This window comes from Ambystoma mexicanum, chromosome 12 (assembly GCF_040938575.1).
Source record: "Ambystoma mexicanum isolate Mex_15411 chromosome 12, UKY_AmexF1_1, whole genome shotgun sequence".
NCBI classification, from domain to species: Eukaryota; Metazoa; Chordata; class Amphibia; order Caudata; family Ambystomatidae; genus Ambystoma; species Ambystoma mexicanum.
The window spans coordinates 605,483,083-605,505,195 of record NC_090936.1 but is presented as its reverse complement, the minus strand read 5'-3'; the positions used below and the strand labels follow the sequence as shown (position 1 = coordinate 605,505,195).

The 22,113-nt window shown below is 47.6% G+C and overlaps 1 protein-coding gene across 2 annotated transcripts in view; it reads left to right on the top strand.

The window, feature by feature from the left end:
• The window catches only part of LOC138513882 (transmembrane protein 17-like), a 109,181-nt gene that overhangs the window by 946 nt on the left and 86,122 nt on the right, over positions 1-22,113 (top strand). Inside the window, exon 1 of one of the 2 annotated variants that reach the window (XM_069629014.1) lies at positions 13,253-13,390. The exons of the other annotated variant lie outside the window; for it this stretch is intronic. The gene's annotated coding sequence lies outside the window, so the exon portion shown is untranslated. Of the gene's footprint in view, positions 1-13,252; positions 13,391-22,113 lie in introns of those variants that run through there. 2 annotated transcript variants of the gene reach the window in all.

Here is a 22,113-nt window from a genome sequence, read left to right as displayed (position 1 = left end):
AACCAATCGGTCTGTTTTTTATTTATTTATTTTTTATAAATGTGACTGGTTGAACAAGGTTGTTTTGGATGTATGCACATATGGATGGATGGATGAGTCGATACATGTAGATAGTGAGTGGTTAAATATGGCTGGGTAAGGGTTGACTGTGGTTGAAGGGGTGGTTATGTGGTTGGATGAGTCGGTGAACATCCCATGGGTGAATATGGTTGGATTAGTTGGCAAAAACATATTTTTGGTTGGTTTGATAAGTGGTTGATATGCGTGGCTGGGTGAATGAATGGATTAATACTGTAAGAGGGGTGCATATGTGGATTGATTAGCGGGTGAACATAGGTGGATAGATGAGTGGGTGAACATGGATGTATTGGTATGTGTTAAAGGTGCTAATTCAGCGCCGGATAGTGGGGGCGCACCTACCAACGGCAGGATTAAAAGAATATGCGTGGTGGGGGTGGCCACACAGGGTGTAGTAACACAGATACGTGGATCCACAGACGCTCTGTATAAAGGACTTCACAAGGAATGGTGGGGGGGGTGATGATACATGGCATGTAAATTTGGTACAACACACTACTCTATGATTAGCAAAAGGAGGGGAGGGATTCAAATAGCACAATCACAAATGTGCATAGTGGGAAATCCCTTGGGGCGCGCTGGAGCTGGAAACTTTAAATTTAAAACCTGTGACCACAATGACGGGGATGTGCAAAGGTGGAAGAGGCTTGATTTACTTGTCACATGGGAATTAACACAACCAGAACTGGGTGAAGTAACTGCAGGGCGATCAGCCAAATGAGCCGCGCTGCCCGGCAGCAGGGAGGGAGGCTGGCTCTGTTCCACTGTGTTGGTCACATGACTGCCGATGCCCATCGGCAGGTGGCTGTGGGAAGGGAACACTGGATGGAGTGGGATTCCTGGGAGGACCAATTAGATGGTACATTTCTGACCTCTGATGAGGTGGCCAACTCTCAAAGTATCTACCACAGGGCTTGCAAAGGTCATTATCTAACGGGTATCGTGTGAATGTCCCCTTTCCCACCAGCTGCAGGGTGTCTTGTGTCCCTTTCTCAATGGTGCTGACCAATGGCAGTGTATTCAAGTTCCAGCGGTCAGCACAAATGTTGCTTCATTAATAACAACATGTTGTGAATACAATGTGGTACCACATGGGAAGGTGAGGTGATGGTAACCATTGAACTGCTTGCACTAATGACCTCGCTAATTAAAGTAACTATCGAGGAGGAACTTGCAAGCGTTTCTCTGAACTTCAGACTATTGTATTTCTTGTTAGTCCAACTATTGTATTTGTTGTTGTAGTCCATTCCGATGTCAGCCTCTCTATCAGAGCTAATCCACTGTTCTGTTTGATTTGTGCTCACCCAGCTGTAATAAACAGCGTTTCTTCTTTGTGCTCCATTTTTTTGAGTACATGGTTTTTATTATGAACTAAATAGCGGACCCCTGCCTACAGATGGATGAGTGGATTAATAGAGTAAGATTGGCGAATATCCTATGGGTGGATGGATATGTGAATGTATGGGTCAATAAAGGTGGATGGATGAGAGAATTAATGTGGTTGGGCGAGTGGATGATTATGGTTTGGTGGGAGGATGAATGCATAGGTGAATGTGGTATTTGGATGAGTGGATGAATATAATTGAATTATTAAACTTTAAAATGAGAGTTTGCTTTAACATTGCGAAATCAGCTCGCTCAGCCTTCGACATTTCCATAATGGCACTACAGCCAGAATGGGGCAGTCTGCTGAGTAACCATGCAATCTTATCAGCATTGTCAACTTGTTGAACTTCGCATGCATACTCAAACACATTCAGCCAGTCCATAATGTCATTCCTTTCTTCATACACACTGAGCAGATCTTTCGGAAACCGTGGATGAGAGGAGGCCCCAGACCCATGTCCAGGACCCTTGGACCCATTTGCAAACTGAAGCTTGGCCAGTTCCAACTGGTGATCCCTGTCTTTTTGTTTTTCTGCCTGTTCGATTTTTAGTTTGGCTATGCTGAATTCAAGCTCCTGCTGCCTAAACCGCAGCTCTTGCTTCTTGAATTCAAGCATAGCCTCCCCATCAGTACTGGCAGAGGAAACATTAGACATCTCGTCCTCCCTGTCCTCGTGGTCGCGATGGATCAGTGCAGCGGCAGAACAGTCGGTTCTACCAGTGAGAGCAGCCCCACCACCTTCCGCACTGTCCTCAGAAGTTATAGCGTCAAGCTGCGCTTCTTGCCACGCCACGATTCTTTGGATCATTTCCAATTTCGTGCCTTGAGAGGAAACACCTCTCTCCGCCCACATCTTTTTCAGTGTTTCTGATTTGGAAGCATTTAAAGTTAACAAGGTATTTGTTTCCATACTGTTAGATAGGACTATGGCCTTTTTAAAGTTATACTACAACAATTCACTACGTGTCCTGGTTGGAATAACCTGAAATGCCTTAGTTCGTGCGCAACACTGGATACCTTCAGTCGTATCCCACCGCTGTACACCAATTTGTTAAGACGGATTTCTGAACTCTGTCCTGGTGGCGCAGAAGTTCAGAAGGCCAACCTAATTACTTGGAACAGGGTAACCTCTGGACGAGCCAGACCAATCAAGGTAGCGATCGCGGCGGTCAAGACTAGGTCTCAAGAGGGGTGAGGGTGACTGAAAGCCCGCAATGAGCACACAAAGCAAGATCACTTACAAACTACTCCAAACAGTTGTTATATTAAAAATATATACACATTTATTTCAAGGCCTTTAAAACAATGACTGTAGCGAGAAAATCACAATATAACGATACTAAACCAACACATACCATATCAACACAATATATATACAAATACGTCAGTCTCAAGCATTAGATGCATGAAATGGGTAGTCCACCTAAAAGGGAAGGAAGACAGGCAGTGCGAAATAATGCTCAGACCCAGTTCGCCTTCAGAGGCACCTAACTAGATGGAAGTCCGAGCCCTGCGAAGAGTGGAGCCTTGTGCTCAAAAGTACCTGCACACGCTGGTGCCAACGGGCAAAAGGAGAAGCTCTTCGGGGGAAATCAGGCAGTTCAGTGCACAAAAGAAGAAGAACAAGTTCTGCGACTCAAGCGCAGCCTCCACAGTGGGCAGAAGCAGAGCGCGAGTACGAAAAAGGGTGCTGTTTGACACAGCGGGGAAAAGCAATGGGCTCCTGCAGGAGGGTGACCAGATCCTAGCTATGCTACTCACCGGTCCCCGATGCAAGCAGTCCCAGGCTTCTCCGCGTCAGTTTCAGCAGCTGGCAGGTTCAGAAGAGCAGGGAACGCCTCGTCGTCGTGTTGAGTAAAAAGACGTCCCAATCGAAGAAACCCGCACAGTTTGTTACCACAGCAGGGCAACGGGGCAGCCGTGTGTATTTGAGCCAAATGTACACTACTCACTTCAGACTTGGGAACGCCAAGTGTACGAAGCGTGTGAGAGTGACCAGGACTCGAAATACTACACAACCTGGCGGCGGTTACAGAGCAAGACTCCCGTGTAAGCTGGTCAGTCAGCTGGATGGCCCAGAGACGCTTCCGAAGGCTTACTGGCAGGAGATGGTGAAGATGCCGAGAATAGCTGTTCCCGCTATTCCAAGGGGCGAAGTACCAGTACAGGCCTTCTGGTTCGATCAAAGGTGAAAAGGGTTTCACAAGGCGACAGCAGTGCAGAGGAGAAGTCCTTCAGCGGGTCACCAGCGATTCCTTGGTCCAGCCTCGTGGTTGCAGGATACTTGGCTCCTGTATTCCTTCGTTCGTGAGAACTCAGGAGATCGACATGGTAGTGGTGTTTCCAGCCCCCTCTTATCCACGGTTCCCTTCGCGCCAAAACGGAGGGGACCCAATGGGAGATCCGCTCATCAACACTCACACCATTCGTGGACCAATCACGGACCACGGTGGTCCCAGGCATTCACACCACCCTAGACTCTCTGGCACCCAGGATGTGTATTGGGACCAGACATCCCAGCCCACATCCTGGAGGCACACACAAGACATGTAGAAGCCCGCGAAAGCATCCGTGTTTCGCGGGAAAGTACATGCCCAAATAAGGAAGGCCCCGGGTCGGCTCGACCTGGGGAAGGTGAAGGGAGCAAGACGGTCAGCGGACAGGACAAAGGAGCCTCGTGGTCTGGCCATATTGGGAGCCAGGCCACCATTTTGGGTTAAGCGCGGAAAACGCACTTAGAACGCCAAAAGGAGCTCAAAATACAAAGAAACGATCGCTGCCACCATTCCCGTCCCTGAATTACTTGCACCGATCAGATACAATCCTAAACGAGTATCTAGGGCCTGTAGAAGGCTAGAGACCCAAGAGAGCTGTAACTTAGCTTACAGTGCCCTCGTGTCATGTTGCATGAAAGCCGCAACATGATAAAAGAAACTACGGGAAACAGCGTTCCCCGGTACTGACTGTCTTAATGGCATGTCAGTTTCCCCGTAAGAAAGGAGCGAAAGCCCAGAGGAGTGCGGCAGAAGGCTGCACTTCTCTGGCAAAGTCAAGAACAAGGTGAAAAACAACAGCAAAAAGTTTAGGGGTTGCCACATGGAAGGAAAATTACCTACAATTACGAAATCTTTCCTAACATCACCTGGGTCCGTTCTTTGATGGAGTCCTTGGTCGCTGCCTTCTTACGGACGGTCCTGGTTTTAACTAAGGAGGCTAGAGTCTCTCTTCCGACTCCAGGGCGCGTTCAGTTCCGGGAACGTGGAATCCAGGAATCCAAGGATCTAGGATGAGTGCAACTAGCACACGAGTCAAGGAAACAGGAAGAAAGGAAGGGGTAAGGAGCGGGTAGGTACACAAGGACAGAGAAAGAATACCGCGAGCTACGGATCACATGTCTGATAGCTACTTGCAATAGCATTGAGACGCACAGAGCCGCAGAAGGTGTGGTCTATAAATAGAGTATGTTACGTCCAGCGCATGGAGCGAGAAAGGGTATTAGCGCTGGGTGACCATGTTGGGAGTATTAGAGAATGCAAGCCCCGTTGAGACGAGGACCAGGAGGTCCAAAAGGGGCGTGTTCTGAAGTTCATGACAGCTGCAAGGGAAGGCAGCGTAGCGTTTACCAGCAAGCCCAGAAATCCACATGCGGTTCCGCCCGCATCTCCTTGGAAGTTTAAACTTACCTGCTTTAACCGTACGAACGCAGCCGTCATCCGGGTTCGCCTGGACCCTGCATTCCATTAACAGCTGATCTCACCGCAACGCTGGAAGCACCCTTACGCTTCCAGGACTCCAGCTGACAGCACCCGCTCCTCGTAGCCTCTGCACCGTCTCTTGCAACAACGCAGTGAGCAAGCTTCAAACAAGCGCAATAACCCGACCTTGCACCCCCCTCCTTCGCCTTGCTTACCTTTGCCGCTCTACGCTCCATGTGTGCTGAGGTCGCACAGAGCCTTGGCGAGTTGGGACAATTCTGCTCGCCGCTTCCACTCGTCTCAGTAGACCACTGCACACCTAGGAAAGGGAATAAAGCACTGACATTGTTACAACAATAATATTAAAGCAGCACAAACATTGCTGCAGCAAGAACATTAAAGCAGCAACCTTGAAAGCACAAGCAAGCATTACAAGGAACATTAAAGCACCCATTGTAAAGAACATTAAAGCCCAGTGCAAGAACGTTAAAGGCTTATAACAGAGCAAGAACATTACCCTCAAGAACATTACTCTCAACAAAGCACAAAGTTGCATCCTGAGTGCCACATCAGACCTGGGCCACATCCAGTGAAGTAACTGGAGCCGGATGCAGACCTTCAGGCCTCACAGCCCATTCCTAAGGTGAGCCTGAGCCACAATTCACCCAGCCAATTCTGGGAATCACAGGGAGGTGGGGGGGTCTAGGGTACACATGGCATACTCACGTCCTTCTCTTACATTGCAGATCCTTCCAAGTAGCAGCCCACCACCATATCAAGATTATCACCAAACCACTATCAACCACGCTTCACGCTGGGCAGTTGCCATTCAGCGTCGCAGGGGAGAAAGAGTGTTTTGGACTCAGCATCCTGCCAGAGAGGTAGTTCCACGCCCACTTCCGACAGTCCGGACCAGGCACTCCTGCAGGGCACCAGAGATAAGCATTACATCAGCGTCCATAATTGCAATAGGTCTATAATTGATGGGATTACTTCTCAGGCCCTTTTTATAAATTGGAAATACATAAGATGTTTTCCAAGACTCCTGTGTTTGTTTGGAGTATACAATATCCAAAAATAGTGTGCACAAAATATTACAACAGAGATCTACATTTACTTTAAACAAAGCATTAGACAACTGATTTGGAACCCTCACACGAGAGACACTGGCTCTTGATATTGATCGCTCTACACTTTCTGCAGAGATTTCAATATCCCATTGTTGGTTCATGTATTCTTGCCAATTATACTCCTTGTGTGATTGGCCGCATATAGACTCAAAATTATTTGCCCAATTTAGGGCAGGGATTGGATTCATTTGTATTCCACGATTTCTGTTTTCCAACTGATTTATCATAGACCAAAAGCCTATACTCGACTTATCCCCCAATGCAGCCATCATAGCTTTGCCATCCCTTTGGTACATTTCATGTCTATACAATAATATCCAGTTTCTTTGTCTTTGCTTCACTTTACGTATTAGCAATTGCCATTTCCCCCTCCTCATATTCTTTCTTAATGATCCTGATCTTTTTACGGGGTCTCCCGTCTGTTGGCTTGAACCTGAGGATCAAACATAGGTTTATGCATGTGCCATTTTTTATCGGATACAGTTCTAATACCACTGCATAACAATTTGGACATCATAACCTTAAGATGTTCTTGAATGTCACTTATGCAACATTTGCTTTTTTTCACTTCCAAAGTAGATTCTAGAAAGTCTACCAACATAGGGGATGAAAATCTGTCACTGTTATGCTTATTCTGACTTGCCGGTTTCCATTAATATTCGTTTCTAAACAGATGGTAAATACGTTTTCTACATACATATATTCATCCCAGGAGAAATTTAGACTCGGGACTACATGGTCACTTGTAGTACTCAATTGTATATTGAATTTGCTGGATCTGTCCATTAGTATTTCACCGATAAAAATATAATCTATAGTGGAAGATAGACCCCTAGCTGTCGACGTAACATCATCACCCCCATTCTATTTAAGCCCCAACCTTCCAGGGTTTGGCGCCATTTAGCACCCTGAAACTTCTTACGGTTTCTACGGCCCATCACATGGGTCAATACATCATGAGGTCCATCCATGGATATTGCTAGGTCAATGTCTGAGACCAATCTGTATTGCAATCTGCATTAAAGTCTCCTGCACAAATGATTTTACCACTAGGGTATGTTACTAACCATTCTTCCACGTTCTCATTTAAATGTATACCGGTCCGATAGCGCAGCGAGTAGTGCGCTCGCTTTGACATCTGTGCAGAGCCTGCTGACGCAGGTTCGAATCCCGGCAAGGTCAAACTCAGCTTTTCATCCTTCCAAGGTCGATAAATGAGCACCACACACCGTGAGTAATAATAAGCAGCGCTCAGATACCTGAGGGTTCGCAGCGCTATATAAATTAAATTATAAATTAAACGTATCAGGATACAATCTATATTAGCTGGATTGCAGTAAATATTAATTAATAGTAATGGTCCAGACTGTATAAAGGAATCAACATCCAAAGACATCGCTAAAATCCATGAAGAGATCTTCCATTCATCCAGTTTCCTCATACCCTGACCGTTTTTGGTGGCAATGATGAGGCCCCCCCCCCCGGTGTCTCCCTGGAACCTTGCCAGCCACATTGGTAGTATCATAGCTGTCAAAAGTTAGGTGACCAGTAACTCAAGTTTCCTGATTATTCCAAGACATAAAAGCAAAGGCCATCTTCCTGACTAAAGATGTTGTTTTAGATCTATTAATTGGGGTATAGAGTCCTTCAATGATAGTGCTAAACAACGCCAGTGAATATCAAGGGGCGAGTCTCTAACGGTGAGTTCCCGCTTGCCTCTGCCTCTACCCCTAGGGAGGGTATCTCATAGCAGGTTCACCTCCCTAGCCTCCCAGGGAAAGGCTCTGGCCTGGGGAGAAGTGAGTGAATCCGGCAATTTTGTCACATTACACATGGTATATATGTATATAAAAATGTATTGAACACTAAGGCTTGAAAAATTTACTTTTTGACAGACAACTATTTATAAGTTATTCTTTGTAAAACTGTTAGTGTGTTGATATGTTGCCCTGGTGGTATTACCAGACATAGATGGCAATGTGTTATTTTTCTTTCATTTGAATTAATAATGTTATTTAATCTTGTATTTGTATTTGTTTATTTATAACGCGCAAAACCATCAGGCCCGGAGGCATCAGGGCGCAATTTGTACAAGGTTGCAGTAAAATACAGACAAAAAATTACAATAGAGAATTTACAGTAACAGCATATTAACCGTCTTTCTAATTACATATATTACATAAGTTACAGTGCAACTGGATTAACAGAGGTAAATCCTAGGGTGTGCAGAAATAGTAACAGAGGTAGCGGGCCAGAAATAGTATCTTGATTTCCCAAATGCAGTATTTCAATAACTATTGCTATATGCAGTAATCTTGACATTTAAAAATGTATGAATCCTAAAATATTAGTAGCACCCTTGGTGGGGGAGCCAGCCAATCAGGAGGCTAAGAACATGGGCTGAATCTTCCGATGTTAGGCTGCACTCCAAGCCGCTGATGGCTGCTTCTCCTGCTCGGCATCTTTCCCCCACCCCTGGATACCTTTTAACTTATCCCTCCTCCCCACTTACCTCACTGCGGCAGTGGTATTCACTGCCACTGCTGCATCCTCTTCATGCGCGAGACCGCCATGGAAAGGGAATAGGGGCTCCGTTTGGGATACCGCCTTCCCTTTCCAATGTGGCCATTTTGAACAGTATTTTTGTTCCATAAAAAGGACGCCTGCCGCGTCTCTAATCCCACCACGCCAGGTCAGGGGAGCCCTCGAAACACTCCCCCAAGCTGGCGTGGTGGGAGGCTATGGCTCCCCGGGCGGTCTCCCCCCCTTCCCTGCCCTAAGGCCAGCCCTGCTCCTAGTCCTGGACAATAAGATTTGCTTGTAGGGGCGTCAGCAGTCATGCAGCCCCAGCGTGTCAGGAGCCGGTCATGCCCCGCTCCCAACAGACAATGGCGTGTGCTCGAGGTTTAGCTGGCGTCCTGCCCTGTTCCGAATGCTTAAAATGGTTGGAGTAGTTATGTGCATTGAATGCTGGGTTCCCGTCTGTGGTCATTATGCTTTAAAAAATTGTCCTGGATGTTATGTATCTTTATAGCTGCGGTCCCGCACCTCATTGGCAGGCTTAAAGGGGACAGAGAGACTGTGCACTTTGTTGCTTGGGGGAGTTCCCACCTCCCCTGTGTATTAAGGTTGTTCCAATGCATTTGCCACCCCATATCAACTGCCTGACTCAAAATGTGTGTATAACGGTACTGCATGTATCTGACACCATTCTCATGTTGCGTTTTGTCATTGCTTTAATGTTTTACCCTTGGCATGGGATGTTGTGATTTAAGCCTCTCCTGGGCTAGTGGGAAGTCACGTGTGCAGTACATGTGTCACCAAGTTAATAAAAGGTGCGCACGGCTGCCCGTGCGCCAGTCAAATACCATCCCGGACTCCTGCATCCATGTTTCATTGCACGCTGCGCCAGAACTATTACAGAGGAAGAGGGACTGCCAAATACCTCTCAACTCAACCGCTTTTGGTGGGTGTCACCCATCAGAGGAAGTATTCACACACCTGCCAAATTCTGTATCTTTCCATTCTCTTCAATGGACTCTCCCCCACTCTGGTGACCCGCCTCTGGTCACCGGGGCAGGCCACTCCAGGCGTTGGGACCTTCCGACACGACTCTAGGAACTGCAGGCACGCAGCGATATAAGTGTAGGGATCACCCCACACGGTCCGGTCCACCGGACTGGTGACCTCGGCTGGGCGCACCCAGCACAAAGGAGGCTTGGACCTGGGATCACCCAGGCTGCGCCGGCACAAGTAGGCCACGATCACGTGGCAAACCCCGGCCCCCAAGAACCACACGCAGACACAAGTTGCCACTTCCTGGGGCTCTGCTGCACTGCCGTGTGCGTGGCAGCAGAGCCCCTTTTTTTTGCCAGAGAGCGTCATGGCTAGGTCATGACGCTCTCTGGCAAAAAGACTAGACCCACACACAACATCCCTCCTTTATTATAAACAAACAAAACAAAACCCTCTGCAAAGACGGGAACCCTCTACTGGATTACCCTTGGTGCATTCCAGTCCACGCGCCCACTGTACTCCTACATCATCACAGCAAATATTGGGTGCATTCCAGTCCGAGCACCACCTAATAGCTACTGAAAACAAACATTTAGCACTGCAAACAACAGGTGTGTTCTAGTCCGCACACCACGGGGCCCGGGCTGCCTGGGCTCAGAAGATTCCGGGATCAAACTGGCCACTGGCACTGCTGCAGGACAGGAAGAATACATTTTCTTCATCTTCCTCCTCTCCGATATTGTAGTGTGTTCCTCTGGGACCCTCTGCCACCTGGACCGCCGCCACTCTGGGGGTCTTTCTCCCCTTCAGCTCACTCCCTCCCGATGTCGCCGCCATGCTGCCTGGAATTGGGGCGAGACACACCAGAGCAAAGTGATCTGCTTTCCCAAACCTTCCACAGATGTGTCCTTTCGCCGGGCTGTCCTGCGGGTGTGGAAGATCCCACCCGCACTTATGACATATGATGGCATTGGGGTCTCTCCTTGGCCAGTCTCCCCTCCTCATCGGTTTTCCTCCTTGCCACTTGCCGACAGCTGCCACCTCCTCGAGCCTGACCCGCTGCATGGGTGCTTCCAGCTTCAGGTGATGTCTGGATGAGTCCATGACCAAGGCCCGCACCTCTGCCAGTTCCTGGGCCTGGCCGAGGTCTAGTATGCGATCGAGGGTCAACGTCGGGTCCCTCAGAACCTGCCTGCGTAGTTTCGAGGAGCTGCAGCCGTAGATGATCTGCGCTCTGATTTCGTCCCCCTCTAAGTTTCCCAGATCACAAGACAGTGCAATGCCACGCAACTTGCCGTGGAATGCATCAAGGCTCTCCCCTTCTTCCTGCCTCGCGCACCTCATCCTGAACCGTTCGTAGTCCCTGTTGATCATGGGTCGGAAGTACACGTTCAGGGCCGCGATGGCTGCACCGTAGGACTGATTTGCTGGCCTTAGTGTCTTAAACAGCCTCTGAACAGCCAGTCCGGCCGAGTACAGGAGTGTTGGGCATTTGGCTGTGTCCTTGGTCTCCACCGTGTCGAAGTACAACTCCAGTTTCTCCACCCAGGCTGCCCACCGGGCCCCCAGACTTGCAGGCGCACCCAGGACATCGAAATGGGGTATTGGTGCGAGCTGACCTCGACATGTCCCTTCGTCCTCCAACATGCTGGATGCTGTGCACAATGCCGGATCCGGTCACCTGTGTTGAGGGGTGCCCGTAGTTACTGGGCCTCAGGTAGCTGGACCCCTTGTGGGGAGGTCCTTTGGCGGCATCCACCTGCTCCCCGGGCAGCCGCTACCCCCTGGGGATGCGGATGGGAGCAGAGGTGTCAAGGTGGGCCTGCCCCGTTGAAACGCTCCCTGAACGGGACCTCAGCGGTTTCACCCAGCGTAGAGGTCCCCCAAGGGAGCACGAGCACTCCGTGTGGAGCCGCTACCCTCAGGCTTGGTAAAAATGTGGCCTGCGGCAGGGGTTGATGTTTTGTTTCTTCGCCCCTCCTCTGGGTCGCCTGGCCAGCCTCAGGGGTCCACATTTGAAAGAAAAATGACTTTCCTCTCTTCTCAGCCCGGGTATTAATGGGCCTTCCTTCATGGTGGCCCCGGCCCTGCCCAGGCTAATCACCGCTGCGACCCAGGTGTTGGAATCTTCCTCCCCCCTCGCGGGCGAGGCGGAGAGATGGCTCCTCCCCCTTTCTTTGTCACCACGATGCGCGACACTCTGGCCACGCCCCATGCAGGCCGCTCCCTGTTGATGTCTGGGAGAGGCGGCCTTGGGCCACTGGAGGCCACACCTCCTTTCCAGGCCGCTTCGCAGGCCACCCGATCGGCTTTCCACAGCAGCACGAGGAAAAGAAAAACCGTTTGTTCCCTTCTATCTTTTTTTTTCCCCAGGCCCAGTTGACTATGGGCCTTCTTATCCTTGTCCAAGCACTGCTTCAAGTCCAGAGTACTCACTGCCGCGACCCGGGAGCGTACATGTTTGCCCGCACCCTGTGGGCCCGGCAGAGAGATGGCCCCGCCCCCTCTCTTCGTTCGGGGCCGGAGCGTCTCCGCGTGTGGCTTCCTTCGCGACCGACACCGCACGCTTCCATCAAACCCACACCCTAATGGGTATGGGCCCGGACCGCCTCGTCGCCAATGTGGTGACCCGCCTCCGGTCACTGGGGCGGGCCACTCCAGGCGTCGGGACCTTCCGACGCGACTCTAGGAACTGCAGGCACGCAGCGATATAAGTGTAGGGATCACCCCACACGGTCCGGTCCACCAGACTGGTGACCTCGGCTGGGGGAACCCAGCACAAAGGAGGCTCGGACCTGGGATCACCCAGGCTACATCGGCACAAGTAGGCCACGATCACGTGGCAAACCACAGCCCCCAAGAACCACACGCTGACACAAGTTGCCGCTTCCTGGGGCTCTGCTGCACTGCCCTTACATGCCAGCAGAGCCCCTTTTATTACAGAGGCATCATGACAAGGTCATGACGCTCTCTGGCAAAAAGAGTTGACCCACCCACAACACCCACCTAAAACTGAATTGTGTGTTTTCACCCACCTCGAGAGGTTGAGGTTTATGCTGCTATATGACCCCTTCGCGAGTGCGGGACAGCACCCCCAGTCTGCCATAACATATGGCAACAATGCGCAAGACAAATCACTCCTATAAATCCACAAAATACTCCCCACACCTGCAAAGGACAAATCACCCACACGTATTTCACTGTTGTGCAAGGGGATGTAAGCCTCAATGGGTAAATGGTTTACCACAAATTCGCCTCAGAACTGCCTACATTGCGGTGGTTACTCGCCTTCGTTCTCGATCTGGGAAGTGTTCACCTCTAAACCATGATGCTCGCTTAATTGACTATTGCCTTCCCGCTCCTGCAAGGATCGTGAGGTACTGTGAGGACTTTGGCTGAAGCGAGCATAAACCACAGGCGTAGATGGGTGCACGTAACGTGCAGCTCACGTGATGAAGAGGGGCGGAGCGTTGCTAGGGTAGACACAACATTTTGGGAAATGCATTAGCCCAACCTCCGTTCCTGCTTAAAATCTGCAAACTCCAATCGGTTCTCAATGGGGGCGGATTAAAACATAATTCCAGGTATATTATTTAAACCGCAATTGAATTGTGATCAAATGTTTCTGTTGTGTACGTCTGATTTCAAAGGCCCGCGGGGGTGGAGGGATGGGGGGGGGGTTTCTTAAAGGTAATGTGCACTTTGTATTGAACAAACTGTTAGTGCCTTATTTAGACTCCCATGCTTTGTTGTACAACTAGGCTATTCGTTAAAGAGGGCACGTGCGATTTATGTTTTAAGAACCATTCTAATTGGTATTTTAGGCTCATTGGGGTTCATTACTACAAGTTCCAGTATGCATTATTGTTCATCAAGAGCCAATACTGAGTATTTGTTGCCCAAGTCCTCTGAAACCTAAGCGGAACTGAAGCAGTATGCTTGTCTAAGCGTTCATGCAAATTGAACCTTTTTTTTTCAGTCTAATCCTCGTTTTACCCTCATGTTGCATTATACTTGTTATATTTTGACTATTCAAACCATTGATCGGCTCCAGTGCATTTCGAATATAAAGGTGTTTGATCTTCATTGAAATGTGAAACTGCCCTGCGTACCAAAGCTTTGACAAGAATCCATTAAGCCACAACTGCTTTAGGAACGTTTACTTTACGTGTTCGTGCCTCTAGATACATGGGGCATTTCTGGCCGTACTATAATTCCCCTTTGCACGTCTGTACACATGTTTAAAGTTCTCCCATCAAGTGATCCTTACTGTTGCAAAAAACTAAATTTTTCTTTATCAACTGAAACGTACTGCCTGGGTTGATGCTAAGTTTACTTAGCAGGCAACGTGGAAGTTTATCGGTGCTGACTCGGTGAATGTGAGTTTTTCATCTCTCTCTGCTTGAGTTCGGATGGTACCTCTGCAGCCCAAACCAGACTTAATCATTGGATAAACCAATCGGTCTGTTTTTTATTTATTTATTTTTTATAAATGTGACTGGTTGAACAAGGTTGTTTTGGATGTATGCACATATGGATGGATGGATGAGTCGATACATGTAGATGGTGAGTGGTTAAATATGGCTGGGTAAGGGTTGACTGTGGTTGAATGGGTGGTTATGTGGTTGGATGAGTCGGTGAACATCCCATGGGTGAATATGGTTGGATTAGTTGGCAAAAACATATTTTTGGTTGGATTGATAAGTGGTTGATATGCGTGGCTGGGTGAATGAATGGATTAATACTGTAAGAGGGGTGCATATGTGGATTGATTAGCGGGTGAACATAGGTGGATAGATGAGTGGGTGAACATGGATGTATTGGTATGTGTTAAAGGTGCTAATTCAGCGCCGGATAGTGGGGGCGCACCTACCAACGGCGGGATTAAAAGAATATGCGTGGTGGGGGTGGCCACACAGGGTGTAGTAACACAGATACGTGGATCCACAGACGCTCTGTATAAAGGACTTCACAAGGAATAGTGGGGGGGTGATGATACATGGCATGTAAATTTGGTACAACACACTACTCTATGATTAGCAAAAGGAGGGGAGGGATTCAAATAGCACAATCACAAATGTGCATAGTGGGAAATCCCTCGGGGCGCGCTGGAGCTGGAAACTTTAAATTTAAAACCTGTGACCACAATGACGGGGATGCGCAAAGGTGGAAGAGGCTTGATTTACTTGTCATATGGGAAATAACACAACCAGAACTGGGTGATGTAACTGCAGGGCGATCAGCCAAATGAGCCGCCCTGCCTGGCAGCAGGGAGGGAGGCTGGCTCTGTTCCACTGTGTTGGTCACATGACTGCCGATGCCCATCGGCAGGTGGCTGTGGGAAGGGAACACTGGATGGAGTGGCATTCCTGGGAGGACCAATTAGATGGTACATTTCTGACCTCTGATGAGGTGGCCAACTCTCAAAGTATCTACCACAGGGCTTGCAAAGGTCATTATCTAACAGGTATCGTGTGAATGTCCCCTTTCCCACCAGCTGCAGGGTATCTTGTGTCCCTTTCTCAATGGTGCTGACCAATGGCAGTGTATTCAAGTTCCAGCGGTCAGCACAAATGTTGCTTCATTAATAACAACATGTTGTGAATACAATGTGTTACCACATGGGGATGTGAGGTGATGGTAACCATTGAACTGCTTGCACTAATGACCTCACTAATTAAAGTAACTATCGAGGAGGAACTTGCAAGCGTTTCTCTGAACTTCAGACTATTGTATTTCTTGTTATAAAACCATTCATTGTAGTCCATTCCGATGTCAGCCTCTCGATCAGAGCTAATCCACTGTTCTGTTTGATTTGTGCTCACCCAGCTGTAATAAACAGTGTTTCTTCTTTGTGTACATGGTTTTTATTATGAACTAAATAGCGGACCCCTGCCTACAGATGGATGAGTGGATTAATACAGTAAGATTGTGAAAACAATCTAAAGCCACATTTACTGGGACTCAAGCAATTCTCTCGTAAGTACCCTAACCTCTGCACTGCTAAAAGCAGTTTTGCAATAAACTTTATTTTACACTACATTGAACCTTATGTACTCTGCTGACAGGCCTCCTTTTCCCTACTGGATTGTGTCTCAACTAAGTAAGCTTTTGGGGCAAACGGAACATCTTCGGGTATAGTATTATACAGGAGTGATGATAATGAATGATTGCTTAGGATCTATTTGTCAAAAGACTATGCAACATAGAAGCTCTGGGCTTTCGTGAGTTGTTTTTTAGTAGGGCCGATCTAGTCTTGAATTACGGAAGGCACAGGTGACTGTGGGCCTTTTTTGGCTTGAGACCGATGCCTCATGATGGTCTTGCTGCTATTAGTTGTATGGGGGTCTATATAGACTTGAGCCACGGCAGAATCGGGCAAATGTTGTCCTATTTCATCTGCTTGCAAACTATGTCATGTTGCATCAGAAGGACTTTGAGCTTGACAGACGCTATGGTATTACCAGCTGTATATGGGGATTTACATTGACTTTCATAGTCTTCAACTACTGAAATGTCAAGTGACTGGGCATAGTTCATTGGCTTGTAACCCATGCCATGTTTGAATGCTTTCTGAACCCTATTTATGCTTATGTTTCTGTTTAAAATTCTTTTATTTTTGAATAATTTGATATTTATGGTGTCTTCATCCTAATATTGTGTTGATGCCACTGATGTTTTATTAACTTTTAATAAAGGTTCTGTTGCGCTTATATTGCAGTCTACAAAGGTAGGCAAAATTGCTTTGGCCCCCATGCAGGAGGATAATGTTTTGATTCGTGAGATTGAAACATTAGTGTCAGTTTTGGAGAAAAACAGCGTGGGTCTGTTAATTCAGAAATCACAACATGTGTAACATTGCCTGCTACAAATTTTACACCACAACCTAAATTAGTTTTTCTTGTAACTTGTACTTTTGAATGTTATGAGAAAGGGATTAGGCGAAACGGGCACAGCAAATGGCCTTTAGGTCAAGTGATATCCAAAAAGCCCAACACAACACTGTGGGTGGATCTTTTTGTTTCCAATGTTTTGTTATAACCAGTGAGGCTGATATCCATGTCGTCATCAATGCTCTCTTTTGAGGGTTTCAGATTAAATGACTCTCCGGACCTAAAAGTCCACATAGGTTTTCGCCCAGGGATAGAACATGCAGTTCTGCTATCATGCTGGTTATATGACCCTTCATGTCTTCCCAGAAGCTCTTTCTCTTGGGGCACTCCCACCACACATGCCTCTAGTCCCCCCACCCCTCCAGCATTCCGGTGAGATCGTGTTATACATTTTGTGTAGTTTACTGGGTGTGTATGCCATTGTAACTTGTTATACCATGCCTCTCGCAATTGTATGGACCTGGTCAGCTTGGGGATATTTCTCCACAATCCTTCACAGTGCTCCTGTGGGATATCGTCTCATAAAGATCCCTGCGAGGCTGTTTGATATGGCCAAATCGTATGGTCTGAGCATTCCTGAAGGATCTGAATATACATTTGAGGTTATTTGCTTGTTTCCTGAGTGTGTGGTTAAATATGTTTCAAATTTCGTCAGTTGTCTGGTCGCAGCCCAGCACATCTCTGGGTGACTCAACCAATGCATCAGCTGTATGTATTCATATCTGTCTGTTTCTTTTAACCTTATATAAATCTTGCATTCTTCAAACGTTGCTACCTCTCCATCCCACACCCTTGTTTCCGCCATTGACTAAATTTGACCTATTCGGTACCTGGGAAAAGATGGGATTCCCGAACATGGGGGTAAATGGGGAGGAGAAAGATGATAGTAAGACCCTCTTTAGGCGCCTATCCCAAATGTCACATGTCGTTCGGAGCACCACACTACCACTGGCGCCTATGCTTCCCTTGTAGCCATTATAAACAGGCCATTGGGCATCCCGGTACTGCTCTATCTATCTGAGCCCAGACCTTTTCCTTGATTTCCGAGAACCATAACTGGACTACTCTCAACTGGGCTGCTTCTTCGTAATATCTATTTAAATCTGGCAGTCCCAGTCCAGCCTTTTGCTGTGGTGTCATCAGTAAGTCTAGCGCTACACTGGAGCGTTTATTTTGCCATATGCATTTGGATATCATTGTGTTCATTATTTTAAAGAATTTCCGCGGGACAGCGATCCGAAGAGTTTGGAACTTATTTAGAAGTCTGGGAGGAGTCACCATTTTGACAGTTGTTATTCGACCCAACCAAGAGATCCAAAGGGGAGTCCATCTCGGAAAATCTTCTTGAACTTTCTTCATTAAATCCAGGTAATTTGCTTTATATAATGAAGACATTTTGCTGGTTAGTTTTACCCTTAAGTACACAATACTGCCCTCAGCAGATCGAAAGGGAGAGCAGCTGCGCAAGATGGTGGCTCGTTCCTTTGTTAAACCCAATTCAAGCCTTTCCGACCTAGCCATATTTATTTTTTCTTGTTCCCCAAGTATTGCCACCAGTGACAGGATCGACGTTTCAGGTTCCACCAGTGCCATTAGCATGTCATCAGAGTATGCTGCTGTCTTATGTATTTCCCCTCCTAATGGGACTCCTTTAATGTTTTGGTCTGATCTGATTGAATCCAACAGCGGTTCTAAATAGATTACATATAAATGGGGAGATAGAGCGGGTGACAAGGCAGGGATGTCCTCTATTTTTTTATTATACTGGAAAGGTGCGCGTTGATTGATAACCTTATCAAAGGATTTCTATAGTTGGCTTCTACCCTCCGAATGTAGTGTGGTCCAAACCCCATATGTTGCATTACCTGGAAGAGATATGGCCATTCTACCCTATCAAAAGCCATTTCAGCATCGAGAGATATCGGCGTCGCTGGGATCTGTTTTATTTCTAACTTCTCTCTAAGATGTATGACCTTTCTCACGTTATCCCAAGTCTAGCTCCCGGAAATAAAGCCTGATTGGGCTAGTCCTATGACACCTGGCAATACACCTTTTTAATCTGTCTGCCAGGATCCCAGTGTATAGTTTAGCATCAATGTTTAATAACGTAATGGCCTGATAGGAAATACAGCTTGTTAGATCTTTATTCGGTTTGCCAAAGAGAACCACTTGTACCTCTGAAATAGAGCAAGTTATTCTCTCCTTGTGCCGAAATTAATTGTATAGTCGTGTTAGAAAAGGCGTAAGGTCTTTGGGTAGCAATTTTTAAAAATCTGCTGGGAATAGTCCGGACCCTGCGCTTGTTAGGGAGAGGCTTTATCATCTTATCAACCTCCTCCTCAGTGATTTTCCCTTTCTAGGGAGTCCCTGTCTTCCTGGGTCACCTTAGGAATCTGTACCGTGTCCAGTTAGTCCTGTATCATTGCTGCTCTGAGGAGTAGAGCTGCTTGTACTAGGTCGAGAAGGAGTTTTTGATGTCCCCAGAAACTGTAGACACTGTACCATCTACTTGCTTACTTCCCCCAGCCTTCCTCCATCCAGTCTAGGCACGGTATCCAACGATACATCCCAAAAGACTTGGGAACCGGCCCACGTTTTAACCCGGAACAACTAAGATTATACTAACCTTCTAAGGATTCCAAGCGGTGCCCTTATAGCTACCCCGCCCAGCCTCGTATAAACCAGCTGGATTCCTCTTATCTACCCCATCCCACCATCCGTGTTTCTCCCCCCACCCCCACTTGCTACACCATGAGTTCCTTCCGATGCCTTCAGAGAGACTTTTCCCCTGGATCCCTGCATATATGCTCTTTATCGATTTTCATCCCCTCTCTGTTTCGTAAGAGGGCCTTTTAATTTGTCTCCTCTTCCCCCTTTCTTGCGGTACACTAGTCCCAAGTTCTGTTCCTTTGCTGGGAGGCCCCTCACCTTTCTCACAGGGGTCCACCTCCCCCTCCTCTATCCCCAAGATTGAGAGGCCTTGGTGCATGCAGTGGCCCTCTGTTGCTTCCCAGCCCAAGAAAAAAAAAGAAAGCCGAAGGGGAATGACTATTTGTATGGGATTTCTTTGTCTGAGTGCCTTTGTCACTGGACCCATTGCTCTTCTTTTCTGTAATGTGGTCGCCGCCAGATCCTGGAACAGGAGGACTTGAGATCCATTTATTGTGATAGACCGCTGTCCCCTGGCTGCTCGGAGGATTTTTTTCTTTCTCTTCGCGGAGGATTTTTTTTCTTTCTCTTAGTAAGATGCCAGTGCTGCAAACGCGTCCTTGGGTCTATCTCCCAGTCCAGACCGTTTTGGGCTGACCCTGTGAATGTGGTCCGTACGAATGTCCTCTGGGGAGGATTCGATCATGTGGGTGGCGATGCATTGTTTCACTATTAGTTTTAGCTGAATAGGAGAGATGCGGGGTATACCAGGTAACTGGGCGCTATGGCTCAAACGTTGGAGGTAAACTAGTAGAAAAGTGCTTGACAGCTGCAGGCGATGGCACAGCTAGGCTGACCCCTGCCTAGTGTAGTTTTAAAGAGTGTGCCAAAATTAATGCGCTGGAACAGATATGGATTACTTTAAATCCAATTGTTGTCAAATGAAGAAAGTGGCAATTAAGCAATTCATTTGGCGACTTATTTTCCTTTCTCCTGCCCTTCTTGCCAACACGTGTTTCGACTTTTGCAGTCTTTATCAAGGCAAATTGATTAAGTCAGCATCCCACGGGGGACTGTGTGCTGCTCGAAAGTGCAGTTTGAAAGTTATCCACTCCAATATGCCAATTTCCAGTGTTTTCATATACGGAGCGCAAATAAGGTGTAATCCCAGAATGTCGTTCTGTTGTTAGTTCCTGCTGATAGCTTGATCTTGTATTTTTGTGCATGCGATCCTTAGTTGGATGAGAAAATTAAGTTCTTGCGGGTCCCTGCTGCAGTCGACCCTGCCATCATCAAGGACTTCAAAAAATATAAGATCAAGATATCAGCAGGAACTAACAAAACGACATTCTGGGATTACACCTTATTTGCGCAAAGTATATGAAAACACTATAATTGGGAATATTGGAGTGGAGAACTTTCAAACCTCACTTCTGAGCAGCACACAGTCCCCTGTGGGACGCTGACTTAATTTGCCTTGATAAAAACTATTAGTTTTAGGTCTGCGTCCGTATTTGTCTCAGCCAGGCCTTTGATTCTTATTTTCGACCTAACTTCTAAAGCGATTTTTCAAGGTCTTCCGCCTGGATTTTCAAGTTATGCGTTGCAGTGGTGATTTGTTCCAACAACTGCTGAACATCGTTGACAACTTCGGACAGACCCTGCTCAGTAATGTTTACCCTGTTACCCCGGGTGTTGATCTCTTCCCTAACCTCTTTCAAGGAATGTATTAGATCTTCTTCTTTTAAGCTCGCCATTTGTTCCTGTAAGGATGCCGACATCCTCTCCTCCATGCCCTTGAGGCAATCCTGCAGGTCCTCCTTGCTGAGTGCCATGTCTCTGTTCTCCTGGGGATCCTCGCCTCCCTTGTGGTGGTTTTTCTTTCTCGCTTGCTGGGTTTTCTACTGGGTTTTGTAGCCATCGCCATTCTAGCATGCCCCTTTTTGTGCACTTATTAGCTCCCTGTAATGCTGGAGTCTGTTTCCCTCTAGGTCTTGGCATCCGAGTACGGTAAGGAGCAATATGAAGGCTCTCTGTATGTACTGCAGTACTGAAAATACTTCTGCTGCTTTAGCCGGCCTTGTGGCACTGTCCAAAGGGGCTGCACATGGCCTAGTCAAGGTGCTGTTATTGAAATTGGACGGCATGTGTCCCACTTTCGAGGCTATTAGCGAACTGCTCCTCTATGTGGGCACACTGTGGATCTATGGCTTTTGTATCTTCCTCTGTGCCCAATGCTGCAACAGGATGCTGAGTGTCTAGCACACCACTCTGTATCCCTTCTACTGAGTATCCTTATCGTTTGCCAGACCGCGTATGTGTGTCTGGGTTATGCCGCCCAACCTCCTGACTACAGTCGTCGTGGCGCTTTACCATCGGGTAAAGCTTATCGGGATCTGCTACTCCTGGATTTTCCTTGATGGTTCTATCCCCGTGGGGGAATACTAGTCGGAGTCCTCTTCTTTGTCTGATGGCCTAGGGGGAGACAATGCCTGGATTTGCTGCCTGGTGCCTGCTCACATCTAATCCAAGCTCTTAGGGACCAGATTCACTGACTCACTACCTTGCACCTCGGCTCCCCCGGGCCTACTTTTCACAGCAGGTTTTCTTTATCCCATTGAATGTTTCCCAGGCCTGGCGCACACTTTCCTTCACACCGCAGCTCCTATTTCCCCCCTCACACTGTCCTTGGGGTTGCCGCCTCTCTTCCCCCCACCCCCCGGCATGTTATACTTGCAGCTCACCTTACGAGACCCCGCTCTCTT